We start from the raw sequence: 17,604 nt of genomic DNA, 5'->3' as shown, positions 1-17,604 counted from the left end.
ACTCCCAGAAAAGCTCAGGCGAAAATGGGATGTTTTTCTGTCCTGCCTTCTCTTTGCATACAGGGAGGTGCCACAGAAGGGGGTTGGTTACAGCCCTTTTGAACTTTTGTTTGGCCACCTTGTCAGAGGGCCACTCTGTCTAGTGAAGGAGGGGTGGGAGTTACCTCTCAAACCCCCTAAACAGGATATTGTGGACTATGTACTTGGTCTCCGCTCCAGGATGGCTGAGTACATGAAGGCGGCGACAAAACACCTTGAGGCAAGTCAGGAATTACAGAAAGCCTGGCATGACCAAAAGGCTGTACTGGTGGTGTACCAGCCAGGACAGAAGGTATGGGTGTTGGAGCCAGTGGCTCCAGCAGGCCTCCAAGACAAATGGAGTGGACCCCATACCATATTGGAACAGAAGGGAGAGGTCACCTACTTGGTGGACCTTGGCACTCCCAGATGTCCCCACAGGGTACTTCACGTAAACAGACTGAAACAATATGTGGACAGGGCTGACATCGGCTTCCTCATGGCAACTGATAAAGACAGGAGGAGGAGAGTGACCCTCTCCCAGACCTGCTCTCTCACAACCCTGATGGGTCAGTAGATGGTGTAGCCTTGGCAGGCAGCCTCACTGCCCAGCAACAGTCTGACTGCAGACAAGTTCTCCAGTCATTCAGACATATGTTTTCACTGACTCCAAGTCAGACCACCTGGTGCACTCATGAAGTGACTGGAGTAACGAATTTTTTCGTGGTTGTCAATGAATAATTTGCTCAATTATGTAGTTGAAAGTTTTTTAATTTTGCACTTGATTTTTCATTAATCCGTTGGAAAACTTCATTTCCCAAAATGCAACATGTTAATTTCACAAAGTTGTCTCAATCAGTGTTCCAATGCATTTCGGCAAACTGCCTTCATCAGGGAACATCTAAAACAAAAGATTTAAACTGTCTGTAGTGATACCAGATAGATATGTACAATACACAATACTAGTCACATACATTGTAACAAATATTAAACAAATGGCATGCAAATGTATCTAGCGTGGTTTTTAACTCGAGAGAAAGGCTGTAAGGGGACCGTGTGGGTGAACATCGTGCCAAATAGCGGTTTACTCACTTAGAAAAGATGTGTGGGGGTTATAACTGAAATCGCTATACGGAAGTGACTAAATAAATATAATATGGACGTTGAAGAGTAAATGAGCAAACTGGAGGGGACTACGGAGGCTAATATCAAGATCTTACCGGAGCTGAGACCGTCGGTTCACTCAGGTGCCTTCCATGAGTGTGCTGCTAGTTCGAAACTCGCTGTGTGGTGTGGTATTTAAACGTGAATGACGTGCTACTAAAGGTGAAAAGCGGACTGCTAAAGTGTGCGTGTGGGAGAAAAAAAGTTCCTAAAAGAGAATTAAATTAGGCTCTCATGGCGTGCTGTTTTTGTGGTATGTAATATCAAACGTTTACCAACAGTCTGTATAGTGGATACAGTTAATCAGTTCTAAGACATTGTCAATCAATGAGAAAACGGCAGCCTTCCGATATGGTACCCAAGGCTAATATCGCAGTCAGTATGGTCTGTTTAGGTTGAATGTTTATAAATAACAAGAAAATTCGACCCTGTCATTCATTCCGTGCGGTTGTAGAGAGTTCAAATTGTAAATCCAATGATTTTCTCTTTGCAGTAATGCTGTACGGTTATCAATTCCTTCCCGTTTTTGCACTACCTCTAAAATGCAAGCTTTTAATTGGCTGTTGTGGTGTTGAGCTTCAATAAAGTGATGAGCTACCATTGATTTGGTTTGTTTGGTTCTTATATTGCTTTTGTGTTCATTCAATCGAACTTTTAGTTTGCGTTCTGTTTGTCCGACATAGACTTTTCCGCATGGGCATTTTAACATGTAGATGATATTTGAAGTATCACATGTAGCTGTCACCTGTAGTTTGATTTTATGTCCTTTCATGGGGTGCATGATGTACGTCCCCTTAATGATGTTGTGACAGTTGCTGCAATTTAAACATGGTATCGTGCCTTTGTAGGTAGCTTGTTGAGACTTTGTGGGTGAGTATTTAATGAGCTCTCCGATGTTTTTGCCTCGTTTTTAGTTTTAGTCACTTTTACATCCAGGAAGTTGATCGTATGTTCGCTGATCTCATGGGTAAATTGGATCCTGTCATCAATAAGGTTAAGTAGTTGGATTTGATCTTCGAGTTCTTCATGGGTTCCTTTCCATAATAGGAAGATGTCATCAATGAATCTTAGGTACAACGGGGTCTGATTCTTCCAGGGTTGAGTGTTTAGGATGTATTCTTCTTCAAAGGAGTTCATAAAGATATTGGCATACGCGGGCGCTGCACAGTTGCCCATCGAAGTGCCAGTCTTCTGTAAATACCATGTGTCTTGCCACTGGAAGTAGGAGTGTAGAAGAGTGAAATCTAGGAGTTCCATCAAGTAGATCTTCATGCCTTCGTCATAATCTGTATTTAAAAGGGCCTTTTCAACTGCTTCAATCCCTGCTTGATGTGGGATCGATGTGTATAGAGATTTAACAACTCGAAGATCAAATCCAACTACTTAACCTTATTGATGACAGGATCCAATTTACCCATGAGATCAGCGAACATACGATCAACTTCCTGGATGTAAAAGTGACTAAAACTGTGAGAGGGTTCGAAACCAACCTGTACAGAAAATCTTCAGACAGAAACAACACCTTAACATATGACAGCTTCCATCCCCAACCGCTCAAACAACATCTACCGTATTCTCAATTAATGAGGGTAAAAAGGATTGTCTCAGACTGTGCTGAATCCACCAAACAACAAGAAGACATGTTACAGCGATTTAGACAGAGAGGATACCCAGAACATATACTAACAGAAGCTAAAGAACGTGTCAGCAACTTCTCAAGACAACAACTACTTTTGACAAGACCCAAAACTACTGCTGAAAGAATCACATGCGTTAGCAAATTTTCTACCATGAGCCAACACTTGAAAAAGGCTGTTAAAAAACACTGGCCATTGTTACAACTAGAGCAGGATTTCAAAAACACCTTCATCCGTGAACCGATATTTGCTTACACACGAGGCAAAAACATCGGAGAGCTCATTAAATACTCACCCACAAAGTCTCAACAAGCTACCTACAAGGGCACGATACCATGTTTAAATTGCAGCAACTGTCACAACATCATTAAGGGGACGTACATCATGCACCCCATGGAAGGACATAAAATCAAACTACAGGTGACAGCTACATGTGATACTTCAAATATCATCTACATGTTAAAATGCCCATGCGGAAAAGTCTATGTCGGACAAACAGAATGCAAACTAAAAGTTCGATTGAATGAACACAAAAGCAATATAAGAACCAAACAAACCAAATCAATGGTAGCTCATCACTTTATTGAAGCTCAACACCACAACAGCCAATTAAAAGCTTGCATTTTAGAGGTAGTGCAAAAACGGGAAGGAATTGATAACCGTACAGCATTACTGCAAAGAGAAAATCATTGGATTTACAATTTGAACTCTCTACAACCGCACAGAATGAATGACAGGGTCGAATTTTCTTGTTATTTATAAACATTCAACCTAAACAGACCATACTGACTGCGATATTAGCCTTGGGTACCATATCGGAAGGCTGCCGTTTTCTCATTGATTGACAATGTCTTAGAACTGATTAACTGTATCCACTATACAGACTGTTGGTAAACGTTTGATATTACATACCACAAAAACAGCACGCCATGAGAGCCTAATTTAATTCTCTTTTAGGAACTTTTTTTCTCCCACACGCACACTTTAGCAGTCCGCTTTTCACCTTTAGTAGCACGTCATTCACGTTTAAATACCACACCACACAGCGAGTTTCGAACTAGCAGCACACTCATGGAAGGCACCTGAGTGAACCGACGGTCTCAGCTCCGGTAAGATCTTGATATTAGCCTCCGTAGTCCCCTCCAGTTTGCTCATTTACTCTTCAACGTCCGTATTATATTTATTTAGTCACTTCCGTATAGCGATTTCAGTTATAACCCCCACACATCTTTTCTAAGTGAGTAAACCGCTATTTGGCACGATGTTCACCCACACGGTCCCCTTACAGCCTTTCTCTCGAGTTAAAAACCACGCTAGATACATTTGCATGCCATTTGTTTAATATTTGTTACAATGTATGTGACTAGTATTGTGTATTGTACATATCTATCTGGTATCACTACAGACAGTTTAAATCTTTTGTTTTAGATGTTCCCTGATGAAGGCAGTTTGCCGAAATGCATTGGAACACTGATTGAGACAACTTTGTGAAATTAACATGTTGCATTTTGGGAAATGAAGTTTTCCAACGGATTAATGAAAAATCAAGTGCAAAATTAAAAAACTTTCAACTACATAATTAAGCAAATTATTCATTGACAACCACGAAAAAATTAGTTACTCCAGTCCAGTGCCCGGGGATACACCCCACAGGGGTGGGGTCGTTACCTATTGTTTGATTTTCACACACTCTCTGGCAGGGAGTGATACCCTGGAGCACGGCACAGATTTTTGAAAATTCTTCTAACCACAGCAGTGCACAATTGACCATAACTAGTTTCGCACTCATGAAGTGGACACTGGGGACAGTCTGCCTGTGAAGAATAAGATCTACAGGCAACCTGACCATGTCAGGGACTGTATAAGGACAGAAGCCCAAAAGATGTTGGAATTGGGAGTTATTGAGCCCTCAGATACCCCTTGGGCTAGCCCAGTAGTCCTGGTACCCAAACCTCACACCCAGGGTGGCAAGAAAGAGATGAGGTTTTGTGTAGACTACAGAGGACTCAATGCAGTCACTAGGACTGATGCACATCCCATTCCCAGAGCAGATGAGCTCATAGATAAATTGGCCTCAGCCAAATATCTGAGCACATTTGATCTGACAGCTGGCTACTGGCAGATAAGGTTAGCTAAATCTGCAAAAGCCAAAACAGCATTTTCAACGCCTGGTGGGCATTATCAATTTATTGTAATGCCCTTTGGTTTGAAAAATGCACCTGCCACTTTTCAAAGGTTGGTGAACCAAGTCCTCACAGGCCTGGATGACTTTAGTGCAGCATATCTAGATGATATTGCTGTCTTCAGCTCCACCTGGGAGGATCCCCTGATCCACCTAAGGAAAGTTTTGGAAGCCCTGAAAGGACTCACTATCAAGGCTACCAAGTGCCAGATAGGGCAGAGTCAGGTTGTGTACCTGGGCCACCTTGTAGGTGGAGGCCAGGTTCAACCACTACAGAACAAAATCCAGACCATCATGGACTGGGTTGCTCCCACCACCCAGACTCCGGTCTGAGCTTTCTTAGGCCTGACTGGGTACTACAGAAGATTTGTAAAGGGATATGGAACCATTGTGACCCCCTTAAATGACAACCTCTAAGAGGATGACCAAGAAAGTTCAGTGGACTGTCAGCTGTCAGAAAGCTTTTGATGACCTAAAACAGGCCATGTGCTCTGCTCCAGTGCTCCAAAGCCCCAACTACTCCAAAGAATACATAGTTCAAACTGATGCATCTGAGGTGGGGGTAGGTGCTGTATTATCACAACTGAATGAAGAGGGCCAGGATCAACCAGTAACTTTTATTAGCAGAAGGTTGACCCCCAGAGAGAAACGTTGGTCATCTATAGAGAGGGAGGCCTTTGCTGTGGTCTGGGCCTTGAAGAAGCTGAGGCCATACTTGTTTGGCACTCACTTTATTGTTCAAACCGACCATAAGCCCCCCCTATGGCTAAAACAGATAAAGGGTGAAAACCCCAAACTACTCAGGTGGTCCATTTCCCTACAGGGGATGCACTATACAGTGGAACATAGACCTTGGAGCAACCATGCCAATGCAGATGGGCTCTCCAGATATTTCCACTTAGAACATGAAGACTCAACTGGTCAAGGTTAGTTTAATGTCCCTGCGTTTGGGGGGGGGGGGGATCATGTAGGAGATTGGCATCGACTGCAAAGTTGCCCCCAACTTTTTGCTGATGTTTTAACTGTTTGACTCTAGCCAGGCTGTGGCCCTGCTATCCATGACCCCAGCCTATCTGCTTCCTCTCTAAACCGATGTGAGTACCATATGTACATACCAATTTGATACGAAGGACACCCTATGAGCCCCTTGTAGATGGTACCCTAGGCCTACCAGGGGCTGAAGCACTCAATGTGCCACCCCTGGGACAGCCATACAAACTGACACCACCAGACCACTACTGTAGTCTGGGTAAGGTGGCGCTTGCACCCCTTACAAGGATATAGGTATCCTGTATCCCACCTAAATACAACACATATATCCTCATAAATCACCCCTAAGGCAGGCCTTGCTAATCCTACAAGGCAGGGTGCTGAGATGTGTGTGAGGGGAACCCCTACGTGAGTAGGGCCCCTCTGTAACTTTCGTAAAACGATTGCGAGGTTGTTTTTAGTGCAGCCATACCATATACTCTTAAGCGCATTATAAATCAATCGCAGTAGAATGCTAACTTGAGAATGACTGCACAGAACCATGTCGTGTTTGGTGTCAAACATCTTGGAATCACACCCCCAATCCAGCCATTGGAGGGAGGGCATGATTCCACCCTGCTAGGGGGGTGATAAGGTAAAAGCGGTTGATTCAAACACTAATTTAAAAGACCACACGTTGTACAAAATGGATGCTACCCGCCACCCACACAATTCTGGCTGCCTGTTGCTGGGTAGAACTCCAGCCACGGCAGCTGGACAATAGGGATCCTGTTGCAGGGAGGTGCCCTCACCTCCCCAGACAGACTATGTGGATTGGAACTGGGTGGGTGCACTTTAGGATTCCTTTCAAACTTGCACGTAGGCTCCTCCAGTGCCTACTTCTGCATACACTGCTTCAGACCAGTTATGGGGCATCCTGTCCCCTGCCATGGCAGGAAACACACAAAGGGGAGAGGGTGTAGCCACCCTTTCCTGCCTGAACTCCCATTGGTGGGCCCTGGTTGTCACTCCCCTAATCCCTGGATAAAGGTGGGTGCGGGGTCCCCAGAGCCTCAGATTAATCTTGGACGAGAACTTTGCTTCAAAGACTTGAAACTTCGATGAGCTGCCACTCAGCTGACGGAACAAATCTCCCTTGGGGTAAAGGAGTTACCCCCCTGCTTGGCAGGCACCTGAAACACTGCAAGTGACCCGGTTGGCACTCTGCTGCTCCTACAGACATAGAAGACTTCTGCCTACCCTGAGGGGGGTTCCCAAGCATCCCAGAGGCCAGTGAGTGTGCACAGCAAGGCTGAGCACCGTGTACCCCGTGGGTGCCGAGATACCCAATACCCCCAGGACACCGGCCACCTCTTGCCCAGCACACGAACCAGACGAGTGGGGAAGTTGTGCTTTGGCCCATCTGTGAGCCAACCTCTCAGCATCATCTGTGCCCAAGATCCATGCCCCAGCCTGCTCCGGCGACCCGTGGGCGCATCTTTACGCACGCCAAATTGCTGCCTCCCGCGGTCCCTTGTCTCTCGACTGGTGGGCCCTGGCAGAGGTCAATCTTCACTTTAACGAGCTCTCCTGGTTGCTCCAGGCCTGCTCTTCAGTCTCCTCACTGGAGACTTCGTTCAAACCTTGTGGGTCTGCACCGTAGCTGTTTCTTTATCCTTGCTTGTGTTGCGGTTGCCAAGGCTTAGTGGATCCAATCCGTACACTAACACTGCAGCGGCCTTCATTCTTTGTGGGACAGTCGCCCTCCAGCAGCTGGCTTTCCTTGACGCCTCCTGGACCCCGTGGCTGCTGATCCAAGCTGCCCTTCTTTGACCTGGAAGCACCCGACATTCAAGGGCTCTCTCTCCTGAGGCCCCTGGTCACTGGCTAGTGACCCAGACTCTGTCCCCTCTGCTTTCAGGTCCTCTCCTTAAAGATCTTCATCTTCAACCTGCACGACATCGACGACGCTTCTCACCAGCAGCAATTCTTCACGTTTTTTCATAGAAAACGAGACATCGACACGACACCGAAAACAACCTATGCACCTGGCTTCCCTGGGGCAGGTAACAGTGGTACCTCGGTACTATCGTTGGTGTGGGCCCTCCAAGAGCTTAACTTAAAACTCCCGAACTCGAACTCTTGCTTGAAGTGTCTAGATTCTAGCATTTTCCAACCGCGACATTTCCCATAGGGTTTAACGGGGATCCCGGCCTTAGTTTCACTACTGCACACGCTCCCCGTGGGTCCCCTTCCTCACTACCTTGGGTGGTTTCGTAAGGGGCCAGCGATCCTAAGTGCCCTAGGCACTGTCTGCAGAACTGTTGTGGTTCTTATACCACTTTAATATATGGTTTGGTCCCCCCCACGGGGCCCTGTGATTCCAGTGCTATTTATTGTAACTATAAATGCTTTATTGAATTGTATCTTTACCTCCAGCCTCATAAAGAGACTAGTGGGATTTGTTCTTAGAATAAATACATATATTGTGAATATATACCTGTGTGGGTTACTCTTTCTTTTGGTTATTCAAGAGGTTATCCATGGTAAAACAATACGCTTAACACTCCTTCAAGACTTAGCCTGAAGGCTGCTCTCCACAGCTACCACTAGGATAGCTTTCTTTAAAGGTTGTCTTTTAACCTATCACCTTAGGAGTCGAATTGGACAAGTGCAAGGTGTCCCCTATAACTAGTGGACAGCATATGCCAGGCCAACTTCTCACAGGCAGTATGGTGTTCAGTGGGGGAAAGGATGTGGCACTCTGGCCAGAGCTGTCGAATTTTGAACTGGGGAACCAGGTTCAGCCTTTATGACCAGTCCTTTCTCCTGAGAGAGCACATTCCCATGCTAGACCTTAGAAGGCCCCAAAAGACCTTAGAAGGCTCCAAAAGACCTTAGAAGGCTCCAAAAGACCTTAGAAGCCCAGAAAGTGCCCCGGGGGCGAACAGGCATTCGTGCCTGCTTCGCGGGCACTGTCAGTGCGCCTCCTGAGAGGGGGAGAAATGGGCCCCTGTAGGAGAGTAGGGTCTGCTATCCTATGGTCACCCCAAATTTTTGCTTTTTGCTTCACTGGTTTTTGACGTATTGAGGCTGTGGGCCTGCTAATCAGACCCCCAGCCTGCTGTTCTCTCTGCTAAATTGACACTATGCACTTTAGGTGCATGACCCATTGGAACTGGATCACCCTGTGAGCCCCTGTACTAGTGTACCCTAGGTACTCAGGGCATTGGTGTATCTGAGGCCTACCAGGGGCTGAAGCATGTATTGTGCCACCCCTGGCCTGGCCTAGCAATTTGACACAACTGGCTGATCACTCAGCTGGGGTAAGTTGGTGTATCCACCTCTTACTTAGGTGTAGTATGCCTATACCTAACCTTAAATGGAACACATGTTAACCTATAAGTCACTCCTATGGCAGGCCTTAACAATCCTGAAGGCAGAGTGCTTGGTTCCATGTGAGATGGTGCTGTGGCATGAGCTGAGCCTGTCTGCAGTGGTCGGAACAACTTCCTTCTACCGTTTCCAGATATCGCCATACCATATACTCTTAAGTGCATTATGAACCTCGCGGTTGAATGCTCTTTGGTTTGGCTTTATCGAAACATGTCGAGTAAGGTGTCATACGAATTGGAATACTTACCCCTCGCCAATTCTGGCAACGGGGTTAGCATTCCACCCTCCTAGGGGGACACGACCTGTACAGAACCTGAAACCCGGGTGAAATCAGACATAGCCTCAGCTCCACAAAAGGGACGCTGCCACCACAGACACAAGTCTGCCCTCCTGCTGCTGGGAGTCCTTCCTGCTTGGGAGACGTGGACAAAGGGTTTCCTGCCAGGGGAGGTGCGAGCACCACCCCAGACAGGATTTTGTGTATTGGTCAGGTAGGGCTTGAAAGGAAACAGACATGCCTGAGGCTCACAAGGAGCCTCGGTGCATATGCCAGTTCAATCCGGTCCTGGGGCACACCAGCCCCAGACCTGGGGCGAGCTGGACAAAGGATTGGGGGTGTAACCACCCCCCTTCCTGGTCCCACCCTTACGGAGGGACCTAGCAGGTAGTCCGGCAACTAGAATCCGCTTAAAGGTAGGAGCTGTGTCCAAAAACTTCAGACATCCTGGAATCAACTTGTAACTAAGAAGAAGACGGGAACTTCGATGTTCTGCTGCACAGAAGACTGAAGGAAATCTCCCCTATGGTCAGGGAGTGACCATCTTGCTAACGCAAGCACCATCCAGCGAATCGACGTTTGCTTTGCCGCCGCCTCCCGCCGGAGCCCAAGCCCAGAGACCAACAAGGACTGGACCTCCAGAACTCTCACCGCCCGATCCACAGTCCCTGCAAAGAAGGAACCCGTGGAGGCAGCGAGACAGGTGGAGCCATCCATCTTGGATGACACTCGATTAGCTGAAAGTGCAACAACAGAGGCTCCCTCCAAGTTGTGCTTTGGGTCCTGAGAAGCCCAACATCCGAGCAGCATCTGCACCAAAGGTGAGCCCTCCAGCATCTACACGATCTGCGTGGGGCCCCTCTGCACTTCGCGACTCGACGCGCCTAACCGGTTACTGGTCCGTTGACTAGTGGCCATCTTGGCGACCATCTTGAAAAACTACGATGCTGGTCTAGTTACTCCAGACTGGCCCCTGCTTCCCTCCAAAGGAGCAGCCCCTCTGACCTTGCTGGTCAGAGCGAACAGGTTTTTTTGATTCCTGCGACTCCTGCTTTTGCCAAGGCTTGTTTGCTTCTTCTGAGTCGCCGACACTGCCGACAGCGAGAGCCTGCGTGGGACAGCGTGTGAACCGACTCCTGGACGTCGTCAACCTTCAGGGACCACGTGGCTGCAGAGACGAGCGACACCTCTTCACTTGTTTGCACCCGACATCGCCTGGTACCTACCTGGTGCCACGCCGGTCACTGGCTAGTGACTGTGAACACTGTCCCCTCTGCTTACAGGTCTTCTACACTTCCGATCCATCCTTGGATCCACCGCATCTCTTCTGGACCGACCGCCTGCAGCATCTTTGTCGTCAGGCTCCATTGAACAGATAGACGAAACCCGACGCACTTCGAGCCCTATGCACCCGCTTCCTGTGGGTGAGGTAAAGCTGGCACTCCGGTGCACAAGTGTAGAGTAACATCTCTAATGTCTAGGTTTGAAGCCTTGAATTCGTAGTCTAACCAGAAGACCCTTCTAGCAGTAACTTTTGAACAATTACGCACCCATTGAAAACCTATGGGCGCCCGCGTGTAACTTTCCTCACTGCACACGCGACCCGTGGACCTCCTGGTCACTAACTAAAGTTAGCTCCTTGTAGGCCCAGCGATTCTAGATGCCCTAGGCCTTCTCCCTTTCCTGTTCGTGGTACTTATACCACTATTCTAGTATATGGTTTGAGCGGCCACCAGGGCCTATCCATATAAAGTGCAACTTTCGTATATTGTGATACTTTCTTGTTTAACGATTTGTGCTCCTGTGCTCATAAAGAGTCTAGGGGATACTTTGAGTAATAAATACATATATATTTTGAATATATATCTGTGTGGTGTCCTTTCATTGGTATAAAGGGGGGTTACATATGGTAAAACAGCTTGCTTAACATGCCTAAACGAGTTTAGCCTCAAAGACTGCTTAGCCTACGCGACCACTAGGGCAGCTGGTCCGAAAAGGTTGACTTACAACCACACCATAAGGGTTGCTTGGCATGGTACAAGGTGGTCACTTTAATTAGTGAACATCATGTACCAGGCCAACTTCTCACAGCCCCCCAGACATCGACTTTAAAAGTGTAGATAAAAGGTCAAAAGGGTCGCAAAAAATATTTGCCTCTTTTTTTTCCTAGCATGTGTTGTGAATTTGGCTCAACATTTCCCTTCTACATTGATATAACTTCGCTTCTCAGCAAATGTTTACTTTAAATCTTAGCACAATTATTTCACTTTTTCCCATGACCTTTAATTCTGGCCCAGTTCTTTGCATTTTTGTATTGTCCTCTGGGGATACTTTGATGGCATATTACTATTTCTCGCACATCAAACCTATTAATGATAATAATACGATTACCCCTAAGGCAACTATTCCTACTTCTCCGACTGCTCTGACCGCTACTACTAATTTCACTACTGCCAGCGCTACAACAGCTTCTAGCTCTACTAGAAATCATATCAGAGGGGAACAGCTACATGCTTTTGGATTTGTTTTCAGGAAAAATCATTTCAGATTAGCAACATTTGTAGGAGATAAGGGGAAAATATTTTTGTAAATCTGATTTTGCCAATTCCTACTAACCTAGCATTCTCCTTCAAAAACAAGTCTATTGGCTATGACCTCATGTGCACCATGCTAGGCCCTAAACATGAAGTGATGGATGATTTTGAAAATGGCTTTTGCCTTAGTATGCAGAGGTGAATGGCATCTGTTTACCTGCCTTTGTTCTGTAAATGGTGGCACTGTCACATGATTACAATTTCCTCAACCTGCAGCTCACTGGAAAATGAGCAACTCTGATAAATTACCTTTGGCTGATGTCCTTTGTTAAATTTTCTTCTTGCCTCATCTGAGGCCTCATGTCCCCCTGTATCACCAACTTGACCAAGCAGCTGGGGAGGGGACACAATATGCCAATCCTGTTTAGTGGGCAGCCTCCTGTAAACTCTCGCCATCTGTTTCTTTCATTAGTGGTGGCAATTGAGTGGGAGATTCTCTTTTGATGGGGAGTCCCTGTTCTTTACCAAGGTTTGTTTTTCCAAACCTCTCAGGATACAACAGGATTGCTGTGGAAGGTCTGCCTTACCCTACTTTCTCAGCTGCTGTTTCGAGAGGTTCTCTTACTTAGGGTTGCACCCTACTAACGTAGAGTTAATATATCCAGACAATAAGGTCACCTGGGATGGGGTGGTTAGTGGCTGTATTTATTGGTAGCTGCAGTCTAGGGTGGACACAGCTTGTAGCAGTTCAAACTTTTATTTCACAGGGCACTTGTGTCCAGAGATGACTCAGGGGCAATTTAATTTGGAGAGGCGAGTACTGGTTTCTTGTTCCACTCCCAAAAATGGATTTAAAGTGATGTATCTCGGGAGCTGTATGTTGTAGAAACCAACCAGAGATCATGTGTTGTGTGCACTCGGACTCTAGCTCTGAGGGCTAGGGGAGTGTGCCTTTTCCTTTTTGTCTGAGGCAGGGTTGGGGCAGTGCTCCTGTGGTGCAGGCTGCAGGTGCTCAGCCCCCTTTTGAAATGGTGCTGCTATCAAGCCGGGTCTGGTGGCTAAGTAGACTAATGCATCCACTGCAGGCGTCTGTGTTCGACCTCATGGTCACAGGTTCAAATCCTGGCGGGTCCACTTAGCCTTTTATCCACCTCAGGTTGATAAAATGAGTACCATTGAGTTGGATAAGAACAAACATCTGTTATTCAGCGCCTTGAGACCCTAGCTTGGGTGATACTTGTGCTTTACAAATACACGTTATGCGGCTGACAGAAAGGCAGTGTGCTTCGTGGGGGCCTGGGTGGCAGGGGCATGACATTGATGGGATGAAGGTGAAGAGCCTGGACAGACAATGCCAGACCTGTGTGTGATTATTAGGTATTGAGAGACAGGGCCAGAGATGGATGGATGGATGGATGGATGGGATGGATGGATGGGATGGATTGGATGGGATGGATTGGATGGGATGGATTGGATGGATGGATGGGATGGATGGATGGGATGAAAAAGGCATGTGTGAACTGTTTAACTCTGCACAAGACTTCCAGGGTTTTACGGGACACCCTACTTCTCACAGCCAGGGGAGCTTCTAATGTGGCTACATATATTCTTGCAGAGTGGAAGGCCCTTTACAAAGGTTGAGTTGACATCTTTGTTGTTCATTGCTGTATTTTAATTATAAACTGGTACTGATGAGGTGAAACCTTTGGCCATTGTTACCGTGTATAGAGAAATGTCAAAATAATAAAGCAGTAGTATCCCAAAATATGCGCACCACATTGCTTTATTTACATTTTCTTACCACACAATTTAGTCGACCCTGCTTTATAATTTGGTCCTCCCTTGCCTCATAATTTTAGTAGCCCTTCCTATAGGGCAGTCTGGCAGTGCCCTAAGGGGAGGGCAGTCAGGTCAGCGTGTGTGCTTTGTTTTGATGCATGCTGACTTGTTTTACAGTCTGGTGGGCTGTTTTTACTCTTAATTTTTGTGCTATTACCACAAATATGGTCTGCAGGATGCACAAGTGCATGTAGTCTACCAGACCTTGCAAAATACCTCCACAGCTCTGCCTCACAAGTTTAAAACTGTGGCATAATTCGGTCCTCTGTTACCTCATAATTTTAGTAGCCCTGCCTATAGGGCAGTCTGGTCACGCCCAAAGGGCTTGCAGGTCAGGTCAGTGGTCTTGATTTATGTGCTATTACCACAAATATTGTCTGCATGAAGCACAAATGCATGCAGTCTACCATACCTTGCAAAACGTCGCAACTGAAACCTAAATCCCAGCCTGATCCAAGTGAGGTTCCACAGGAGCAAAGATGCTGGGCCAAACACTTCTAGACAACAACTCCCGGAGGAATATATAGTAACTCACTCACAGGAAATTGCTCGCCAAAAAGTGAAGGGAATAAATCATAGAGTGACCACCACTCTTCCCCAGATGTGGCAACAGGTAACGTTGTAGTGTGGAACTGGATAGACAGAGTGCTAAAAGATAACTAGTCTTAGAACATTAATGCATGTCAATTCCAGTTAAATATAGTCCACTTACCAGCTGGAATGTCCCAGTATCTCATGGAAAGTGACAGGCAATAGTTGATATCAATGATAAGCCTGGAGAGAAGTCTGAGGTGACTACTGGGAGAGTGAGCACTTAAGGGACGAGGTAATGACACTCACATCCACACTCATACAAGGTTACTTAGGGAATAACAAGGTGTTTAAGAGTGGGATCCCAAAAGGATTGAAAAGGTGTGAGAGGTAACCTAAGGCGCCTTTAAATCAGCGTGCTAGCCGGCTCCAATGATAGAGGTTGAGCGGAGCAGCAATTCTTTTAAAAGAAACTAAAAGGGAATTTCAAGACGTGGCGCACTGGCCGGCTCAGGAGGGGGAAAGGAGCGGATCAGCAGTGCACACGCTTTCAGGCAGGGAGAGAAAGTGAATGCGGCATGGCATGCTGACCGGCTCCGGTTAGGGGAAAGGAGCAGAACAGTCATGCACACGCTTCCCAGCTGGTGATCCTCAAGAGGAAAGGCGGCATGGCGTGCTGTCCGGCTCCGATGGGGATGGAGCGGAGCAGCTGTGAAAAACACCAAACGCCAACACAAGGAAACCAAATGAAGCAGGATTCCAGGGGACTTTAGCTAAAGTCTTCAAGGCGTATCAAGATAGGGAGACGAAGACTGCAAGCAGGAAGCAATACCACAAGAAACAGGAACTCGATCGGAACAAGGAGGGGCGTGGTCACTTGTCAGGAACAGTAAGCCAAGCATCGGCTTACGGGGGAGATGGCCTCTGAGAGTTTGGGGCCTTCACAATATGATAAGCTCAGTGAACTAACAAAGTCGTTGATCATGCATTAAGGCTCTAACATTCTATGTACCCCGGCTGTGCTACCTGAAGCTTGAATCCTAACACAAATCACATACCGCTCAATTACAGTTTACAAACAGCCCCGCTTTCCAAATATGGGCCCCTTTTTAAGATCTCATATATGCTGCACTCACGCAGTAAACGTCATGGTCCTCTTTGCACTATATCCCTTAAAGCTCAGTGAGCTCCAGTGATGAGAGGGGAGGCGACACTTGGTGGCACTGGCAGGAAGCTAGAGAATGTCAAGCTGGGTGCCAGGTTTAGAAATCCTAACTATAGGTGACAAAGGTTGTCAGACCTGACACCATTGGCGTGGGACTTCCTTCCATTTTTTGCTGTTGCCTCATGTGTTTTTACTGGTTATAGATGCTTTGGGCACTGTGCCACTGCTGTTCAGTGCCACAGTGCAAGTGCTCCCTATGGTAAATTGATGTATGGATTAGTGACTCCATGATTGGCTTAACTGGTTTACTTGTCAGACCCTAGTACAGTGCACTGTGTGTGCCCAGGGCTTGTAACCAATGCTGCTGGTGGGCTTGCAGCACTGATTGTGCCACACACCGGAGCAGCTTGTAAAGTGTGTCTCAGGTCTGCCATTGCAGAGCTTGTGTGCAGTCTGGTACTGCCTGTAACGCCCTGAACGTCTCGGGATCGTTTAACAGACACGATAATGAGGACGCAACCACTTGTGAAGGGTTAGTTATTTTAATGAAGGCAAAAATAACACAAAGAAGAAACAAAAGTTATAGTCACTGGAATCCTCCAGGCTAAGTACGTTACCAGCCCACAGCACGGGTGGTCCTAACCGTCCTCTGCATATACTCCGGTCCCGGCGTATGCCAACAGAGGGCAGAAATGAAATGGCCGACAATACCAATCGGTAGGCTGTGAGGGGCACGAAGAGTGTTGGGGAGAATAGAGGAGTCAGGGAAACACCCAGCCGGGGTCTCTACCTGAAGGGAGCAGCCGCTCAACCTCTTCCTCAGACTGCACCGGGACGCGGAGTCACCTCCTGGTGATGCGTCACCGATACCCCAATCAAAACCAAGAAGACTGAACCGAGAGCAGCCGCTCGATCGATCCTGTGGACTTCCGAGTCTGTAACGCGGCAAACACCTCCTGGTGTGCGTTACAGCTGGCAGTCCCTGTATCTCTGGTCGGGCTGGGAGTTACGACTCCAACCAGCAAAAGCGCCACTGCGCTTTGACTCAGCCGAGTCAAAAAGCGAAGCTCAAGGGTTGACCGGTAGAGCTTCCGGGTCCTTCACAGGTGACGATGGGGCAAGACACGGCCCAGGGAGTAACGACTCGACCTACCTCCGTTCTTGCCTTACTGGAGCTCCACTCCGGAACACTGCTCTTCACGAAGCAGGTACGTCGGTGTAAACACAATATCCAACAGCGTTGTACCTCCCGGTTCCTCCCTTTATAGGGCGTGTTTTCCTTGAGTTATGGAACAGCTCTCCTGTTTACATAAGGGCGTGTTTTCCTTGAGTTATGTAACAGCTCTCCTGTTTACATAAGGGCGTGCTTTCCTTGAATCATGTAACAGCTCTCCTGTTTACATAAGGGCGTGTTTTCCTTGAGTTATGTAACAGCTCTCCTGTTTACATAAGGGCGTGTTTCCTTGAGTTATGTAACAGCTCTCCTGTTTACATAACCTCTCAACCGCTAAGCATCCTGGGAGATGTAGTCCGTTTTCGCTGGTTACCGTTTTCCTCCCCTCGCATGACAGGAATTCTTGACAGTACATCCTCCCTCTCAGTGGCTCCCCACGGGTCCAGCGCAGGCAGGAAAACGCCGATGGAACAAGGAGACCAAGCGCGGAGCATGAACCCCTTCAGCCGGTTCCCATGATTGCTCCTCCGGGCCATAGCCTTTCCACGCCACCAGGTACCACACCTTCCCCCTGCGCCATTTGGACGCCCGTATGCCCGACACTTCATACTCCACCTCCGACTCCACGCATACCGGCCTAGGTGTCCCAGACGGCTTGGAGGGTGCTGGTTTGAACAATGATACATGAAAGACAGGGTGTATCCGCAATGACTGGGGC

The sequence above is a fragment of the Triturus cristatus genome, chromosome 6, assembly GCF_964204655.1.
Source record: "Triturus cristatus chromosome 6, aTriCri1.1, whole genome shotgun sequence".
Taxonomy (NCBI): Eukaryota; Metazoa; Chordata; class Amphibia; order Caudata; family Salamandridae; genus Triturus; species Triturus cristatus.
This window is presented reverse-complemented; position numbering follows the sequence as displayed.